Consider the following 9,051-nt stretch of genomic DNA (forward strand, 5'->3'; position numbering starts at 1 on the left):
GCAAAATCAGAATTGCAGAGGAAATTATCTGCACTCCCAAGTTTATTGTAGTAATCATAATAGATAAGGTGTGAAAACAACCAGAGTGTTTATAATAAGTGGATAAAAAATGGAATATGTATGGAATGGAGTACAATTTAGGCACAGAATAAAGGAAATCTTGTCATTTATGACAACATGGATGAACCTGGAGGACATTGTGTTAAGTGAAATAAGCCAGACACAAAAAGACAAATACTGTATGATCTTGCTTATATGTGGAATCTAAAAGAATTGAACTCATAGTAAGAGGAAATAGAATGGCAATTATGGGGAGCTAGGGCACGGGGGAAAAGAGGGGGTTTTGACCAGGGTACAGATGTTCAGTTATAAGATGAATAAAGTTCTGGAGACCTAATGTACAACATGACTGTAAGGAGTAATAATTTATTGTTTAGTTGAAATTTGCTAAGTGAATAGATCTCATGTGTTCTCACCACACACACACACACACACTCAGAGGTAACTATATGTGATGGGTATATGTTAATTAGATTGATTTCATTTCACACCCATTTTATATGGATACCAAAACATCATGTGGTAATGTTAAATATACACAATTTTTGTTTGTCAATCATACCTCAAGAAAGCTGGAAAAGTATATATATATTAGGCACTCATAGAATAGAAATGAAAGAATAGAAAATTTATATACCATGCACCTTAATCATAAGACACCTGAGGTAGCTATATTAATACCAGATAAAATATATTTCAAAAGAAGAGCTTTACCAGGTATAAAGTGACATTTCATAGTGGTAAAATTTCATCATGAGGACATAAGTGCTTTGAAGAAAGGCTAAGAATTACTTTAGTAGTACAAGAGAAATAACAGGATATTTTATTTCTTTTGTTTTTTTAATTTTTATTTATTTATGATAGTCACACAGAGAGAGAGAGAGAGAGGCAGAGACACAGGCAGAGGGAGAAGCAGGCTCCATGCACCGGGAGCCTGACGTGGGATTCGATCCCGAGTCTCCAGGATCGCGCCCTGGGCCAAAGGCAGGCGCCAAACCGCTGCGCCACCCAGGGATCCCCTTTATTTCTTTTGTTATTCTCATACTCAGAATTGTTTCTCAGACCACCTGTACTTATAATTGTATATCAGTTTTAGTAATTTCCATGGTTTTCTTTAATGATTTTTTTCTTTAATTATTTTTATGATTATGGCAGACCTCTCGGTCTGCATACTAGTCATTTCCTCTGTCTTCCTTGCTTTCAGAATCCTAATTTTGTTTCGATGGTGATATGGCTCATTCCAGAGGTAAGTCATGATTAGTTTATAAATCAGAACAATCCATTTCCATTCCATAATGATGGAAATATATATAGGCCTTTGTTTCTCATCTGGCAAAGAGAATATAAAAAGATTCTGCTTCTGTGAAAATTTGTCATTACGTATAAGGGAGTGCTGTATAGAGAAAAAAATTGTCCTATGCTTTTCATTCCTATTTGGGGGCACTTTTGTAAAGACATGTTTAGAATTGCAGCAGATATTCTGAGACATTGGTGAAGGCACTCCCAAATCTTTGAGTGGAGCAAAAAAAAAAAGTTGTAGTTTTTGGTAAATGAACTAAACTTTAAATGACCTATCTCTAGACATTTTGTGATATGAGACTATTAAATGGCTTCCTTGTTTATGTAACTAGTTCTTGAGAATTCTGGATCCACTTATATTTTAGGCTATTAGTCAACATGAAGAACCAAGGGAAATAATATATCTAGATATCTTATATTCCATCCAAAGTTGAAAAGGTTGTTAAATAAAAATGAGGGTTTTTCCCCCTATTTTAATAATATGCTTCGTGTATAATAATCTAATCCACTAAATATTTTTACTAATATTTTTTGAAGATTTTATTTATTTATTTGAGATACAGAGAGAGAGTGAGAGAGCATGAGCAGGGGAAGGGCAGAAGGAGAAGGAGAGGGGCAAGCAGACTCCTCACTGATCAACGGAGCTGTAGTCAGGGCTTGATCCCAGGACTCTGAGGTCATGACCTGAGATGAGGTCAGATGCTTAATGGACAGAGTGACCCATGAACCTGAACTAATGTATTTTTCAAACAATGCCATATATTAATTGAAGTAGTCACAAAAACTTTCCTATTATTTATGCCTTTTATACTATTTTTAGAATGATTTTGATTTTTTAATATTTACTACTTTTATATTATGTTATTTTATGTTATAATATCTTAAGATTTTTATTACAGATTAAATAAAACAGATTATTTGAATCAACTAGACTAAGATGTGACTTGTTAGAGACTGATGGTATAATGTGTGTCTAATATCCCTCTCTTTTTAATTGATCATCAAATGGTGGATCTCTGATTGTATGCTCAACTGCCTTTTCTTAGGACCTTTTCTCTGTTCTTTTAAATAAATGATATTTCAACTACTCTCTGCATTTTGTACCATTATAAACTCCATGATTATTTTCGATGAATTTTCAAAAAACTAAAAATAAACTTTCATCTTTCTTTTCTTCCTAAATTTTACTATATTATGTAATTTTTGATATATCATTTTATATCTTTTTATACTGATAAAAAGTCCATATTAATTCATTCCTTCTTTCATGTATTCTTGGATTTTTTTTTTGTTTTATTTGGCAAATATTTCTTGAATGCCTACTATATTTAGTGTCCAGTGAAAACATTATAGATACCAAGGTGATTTCACATACATCATAGTTTATTTATATGAAATAAACACAGAAAATGAATTAAAACAATTATAAATAGTTAAGTTAGCTTTTAATGTTAGTTAAGTTAGTAATTTAAGTGCTGTAAGAGTAGTTTGTCTATGACATTATGGTAACATTAAAGAGAGACATATGATTTAGTATTTCTGAGGTTAAGAGTAGGAAAGATATAAAATATTGCTTCCAATGACATTTTCCCTTTATTTTGTAGAGAGTTTGTGAAAAAATAGCCAAAATTTGTATTAGATCATCACCATCCCATAGAATAGTGTCTGTGATGGTGAAAATGTTCTAATAAAGCATACACTAGCCACATATGGCTAATTAGCCTTTTAATTGTAGCTAGTGTGACTGAGGAGCTGAATTTTAAATTTTGAGTTAGACTTATATAGCCACATATAGCTAGTAACTATCATGGTGGACTATGAAGCTCTAGAACAGGAAAATGTGAAGAAAGGGGCATATAAGTTTGAATTCTATTGATTTAGATATGGTGTGATAAGACACTTTGAGAAAAGAGGGTCACTCTTCAAGGTATAGAGGTTTGTAAAACTGCAAGAGAGTTTGAAATTTTAAGTTCTAAAGGCAATAGACTCATTAAAGTCTTTATGGTAAAGACCAATTTACATTTCAAAACACCATTATGACAGTAGAGGAGGGAAGGAATGAAGTCCAAACACTGGATTCAGACACCACTAAAATTAATGCACATGCTACATTATGAGGGCAGGAACTAAAACAGAAGCAGTAAAACAGGTCGGGGAGAGGACAGGAGAGTGGAACTGAATATATTCACTTGATATTTGGGAGGTAAAACTGGAAAGAGTAAGGGTTATATTAAATGTAAATTGTCAGGGGAGAGAACATTATTAAGGATGACCCAGGTTTGGCTCAGAGGAAGGTGTGTTTATTTTACTTAGACTGGGGTTGAAAAATGGATCTGAACTTCAAAACAGGGTTGACCTCTTACAATATTAATTAACAATTATCCTTCTGTCTTTCTGACTGGTTCTGAAAATTGATAGAGTGCTCCAGGACTCAGTGCTACTCTTCTCCCCATGCTTCTCAATTTGTGATCATCCCTATCACTCAACCTTATAAGCTGATAGCTCTTCAATATGTACTTCTACCTCGATAACTCCACTGACCTCCAAGCTCTTATGTTTGTTGTCTACTTGATATTCTAACTGGATGTCTCATACGCATTTCGTATTTAACACGGGCAAAATGAAACTCTTGATGACCACCACCTCAACATATTTCTCCAGGCAACATCATTTCACTCAGATGCTCAAACTCAAAACCTAGAACCCATCCTCAATTCCTTACATCCCTTACCCCACTGTATCCAAGCCAGTAGGAGGACATTTTAGCTCTGTTAAAAACAGGCCTGGCATCTGTCCACTTTTCTGTATCTTCACTGATGCTTCCCAATTCCAAGCAAACCTCAGTTCTTAAACTGAATTATCATATCCTCCTACCTGGACTTCTAGCACCTTCTCCCACCTTTATACATTCTGTTCTTCAGGAAGCAGACAAGTGTAATGTCAAAATAAATCTAATCATTAACATTTACATGAACTAAACCTTCCTTCTGTTTCCCATTAAATACTGAGAATGAATTCCAACTTCTACATATTTTGTCTACCACTCTCCCTCATTATCTATAACCTTGCTTAGCTTTTTTAGGTTTCTCTGTTTTTCCACCAACCAAGTTCATTGTTCCATTAAGGCCTTTCTTTACACTTGCTGATTCCATTACTTGGAATGCTTTGCCTCTCATTATTGTCTTGATCAGTAACTCCTTAGTATCATGAACGTTATCAGCTCAATTCTGCCTTTTTGACAGTGACTAGTCTGCTCTAGTCACTGGGACATGACAATGTGTTGCTTTACTTATGCCACAGCACTTAAAATTATTATATACATCTATTTATTTACTTATTTATTCTTTCCTCCTCCTAGCATGTAATAACTGTGAACATACATATTGCCCAATTTGTGGGTTCATTTTCCTATAAATACAGGTTAGAACAGATGAGATACAGGGTCTTCAGTGTCATTTCATACAGATCATAGTGATGTACATTAAGACATTTCATCTTATAAGAGAAAACATAATTCCACTAACTAGTATACTCGTGTGTCAAGATTCTGATTCTCTTTTCACTGATCATGACCAACATGACAATTGTACTTCTCCAAACTGTGCTTCTATATATTTTCCAGCTTCCATTCTTCATCTTTCTTTTAAATATCATTAAATTAGGTAGTGGTGGTCATTCAAATATCTACTTTCCTTTTCCAGGAAATAACAGATCTGGTCCCAATATAAACTGATGCAATTATTCTAGTCCTCCAAGGGCCGTCTTATGTCTTTGTTTTCAATTCTTGAGGGATGCTTTATTATCAACTCCATAAACTATAAATATCAACCTAAAGGGCAATTGAAGGGTGCCTGCCTGGCTCAGTTGGCTAAGCACCTGCCTTTAGCTCCTGTCACAATCCCAGGATCTTGGGATAGAGCCCCACATCAGGGTCCCTGCTCAGCGGAGAGCCTGCCTCTCCCTCTGCCTGCCGCTGCTCCCACTACTTGTGCTCTCTCTCCCTCTCTCTGTCAAATAAATAAATAAATAAATAAATAAATAAATAAATAAATAAATTCTTAAAAAAAATAAAATCTTAAAAAATAAATAAAGGGCAATTGAATATATAGATTTCGAGTTCAGGAGGGAGAAGTACTGAAAAGGAGATTTGGGAAATCACTGATATACCTGTCCATTGTTCCTAAACCTGTGCCATTGCCAGAATCATCTGAGCATCTTTTAAAACATAGGGACAACTGGGTGGCTCAGTGATTGAGCATCTGCCTTTGGTTCAGGGTGTTATCCCAGGGTCCTGGGATCGAGTCCTGCATCGGGCTCCCTGCAGGGAGCCTGCTTCTCCCTCTGCCTGTGTCTCTGTCTCTCTCTCTGTGTCTCTCATGAATAAATAAATAAACTCTTTAAAACATGGATTCCAGGAGTTTGTCATCAGATATTGTAGTTCAGTGGATCTGGGCCAGGACCTGAGAATTTATATTTTTATATAATCAATAGGTATTTCTAGTAAAATAATATCAGTGTGGAAACACTTTTAGAGATGGTATTGTAGCTCATGCATGCATACTGAGTGACGATACGACTGAAGACAGAACCCTGTGGAATCCTGATAGCTGTCAGGAGATGGATCAATGTTGTCCGATGTGTAGACTTGGTTATGAACGCAGGGAGGCAAAATGGACAGCAGACAAAATGATAAACCAGATCAAGGGATGGCTGGCTATTGTTGTTTAAGGTTGGAAGGGGACATATTTACATATTAAGGAGATTTAGAGAGAGATTCACTGTAGGAGAGAGAATGAATGATTTATTAAAAAAAGATTTAGGAAGTGATTGGAGAGAGGAGGTTAGCTGAGGGCTGATTGTCATTTAGTGACTTCCATCTATCAGCGACTGTAGATGTTAACTATTTATCCTCACATAAACCTTACAAGGTAAGTGTTAATATTCCCTCTAGCTAATAAGAAAACAGATGTTCAAAATCCTTAAATAAATTGGTCTTGTTCAAGCAAATACATAGAATATATAGGAATTAGATGTGGATTTCCCTGACTTTTCCCTGTTCTTTCATTTCTGAACAATGTTTAGAATTGAGGAGTATGAGGGAAGGGAATGCATATTTGAGAAGAGGAAAATTTCTTTTTTAAAACTCATGGTAAGAAGAAGAATGCATGTGAATGAGGAGAAATAAAAGGTTGAGGAGGCAGTGTCAGGATTTAAGAGAAGCTGCAAAACTTTAGAATAGCCATTGAGGGAAATTAGGCAAGATACTTGACCGCGTATAAATGAAGGTATAACTTGTCAATATTCTGAACCACATCTTTAGGGAAAAAAAGTCTATGTTTTGAATGATTTCTCAAGTGCTTCTGGAGCTAAATATGAGTACACATTCCTAACAGCAATTAGTCACAGATTTTCCATTATTTTGTTATATCTATACTTGAACAGTAAGCCCCAAGAAATGTACATCATTTTAAAAAGTAGATTCTTGCCTTAAAATGGAATAAATTAAACTTAAATAAGCCAAATAATATTTTACATTCATTGGGGAAGCTGATTATGTAGGAATATTTTCTTGAGCATCATTTTGTAAAGCAAAAAATCTTATAATCTAAATAATCACCATTTAATACATTTTTATAAATATGGATTTTTCTACAGTGAGCATATATTTTTTAAGTAGGTCATACTTGCCATGAAAAATGTTAACTAAAAGTAGGCATAGTTTTGAGTATGTGTTTGCATACTCATTTATCATTCACATTTCTAGTATACAGAAGCACAGAAAAACATATAAAATTGCATATATATATTTGATCTTGTCTAAAATGTCAAGAAAATAGCATTTTTGATAGAAAAGTTATAGGACATATTTTTAGATATAATTTGCATTCAACCCACATGAAAGCTGTAGAAATCCGTTCTGTTTGAAAATTAATTATTCCTGTCCTCAATATTGCCTTTGACAAGGTAAGAAACAGTTGGATTCATTCTAATTTGCTTCAAGGAGTGGTAATTAGAGAGGGTGTGAAGAACAGCTCTCCACTCAATTCTCTCTAATTATTATAAGATACGTAATAAACCTCTTAGAAAAGCAAATGCTTTGAGTCCATTATCCCCACCTCTCTAGAAATATAAAGTAACATGTTCTTTCTCTCTTTTGGTTTCATTTAAAGAGAAATATGTTGACAACCTTTGCACATTTTCATGGGAAACCTTTTTGGAAGGTTTTTAAGGTTAAGATATGAAGTAAACTAAAATTCTCTGAAAATTTTCACAAGTTTTGTTATCACATCCTATTCTCACATCTTGTGTTATTAGAGTGACCTTATGTTTCATTCTTCATGAATTTAATTTGATTTCTCTCCTGCAGCTGAGCCTATTGAGATATGCTTGAATCCAGATTGTTTTTATTATTTTCATGCCTAATTTTCAGTCATTTGCAGATATCTTAAACATCTTCATTCTTTTTTCACTGCAATAGCACATAAAAAATCCAAGCTCTATGACACTTTACTAGACTTCCCTTTATGTTGACCAGGCGTCAGTAGCCAATTTTTACTGGTGTCAGTTGCACAATGTGGTTCAGTCTCACCTAATCACAGTGTGATTGTTCCCTATTTTAGTGAAACTTATGTTCTAGAAGAGTCACAACGTTTCCATAGTTTTCTTGTGACTAATGTCTAGAATTGGCAAAGTCCACAAACAAGAACTGAAAAGGCAGAGCATGAAATTGGGATAAGGAAAGACTGGGAACTAGGCTTTAGATTCCAATATATACATGATTTTACATAACAATGGAGTTTTGGAAAGACCAGTACTTTTTGTCCTAGAATTAGGCAAATGTGGTAAGCCAAATTGTGGTCCTCCAAAAATGGTGCACTAATCTCTGTTGCCTGTGAATATGTTAACTTGCATAGCAAAAGGATCTTTGAAGATATAAATGAGGTTGTACACATTAAAGTAAGGAAATTATCCTGGATCATCTAATTTCATGAGCCTGTAGAAGCAGAGAAAAATCTTTAGCTGGAAGAAGGTAGAAGAGAGATACATCAAAGGGGGGTATCAGAGAGATTCTGAGCATAAAAAGAATTTGGCATGCTATTTCAGGCTCTGAGATGTCAGAGATCACTTGCAAGAATAGGGGAGAGGCTTCTGGGAACAAAGGGGGGAGTCCCTAATGGATAGCTAGTGGGGAAATGGGGCCTCAGTCCTACAACCAAAAGGAATCAGATTTTCCTAACAACCTGAATGACCTAGAGAACAGATTCTTCTATAGAGCCTCTTGATAAGAACCCAGCAAGGTGACACTTTGATTCTAGCCTTGGAATCCAACCCAAAGCAGAAGAAACAATTGAGCCAATACAGACTATGGTGTACAGAGCTGTGAAAAAATAAATGTGCTGTTTAAAGCCACTCGATTTGTGTTATCTATGTAGCAATGATAGAAAATTAATACAACAATTAATATCTTTAACAATAATTTGGGTGTGAAGTTTAGTTGACTTTATGTAAGCAAAATGACCATAGTGATTTCTTAAAATAAAGCGTTTACTTAATCACATCAAAATTCATTGATTGCCGTTTTTATGTTACATTTTTACTAACCTAAAAGTTTACTTGTGATCGATATTAAATATGGGCAATATTTGCTAGGCTTCAGTTTCATGGGAAAATGTTTTCATTTATGTTTTATCA

This window comes from Nyctereutes procyonoides, unplaced genomic scaffold (assembly GCF_905146905.1).
Source record: "Nyctereutes procyonoides isolate TBG_1078 unplaced genomic scaffold, NYPRO_anot_genome, whole genome shotgun sequence".
In the NCBI taxonomy this organism is placed as follows: Eukaryota; Metazoa; Chordata; class Mammalia; order Carnivora; family Canidae; genus Nyctereutes; species Nyctereutes procyonoides.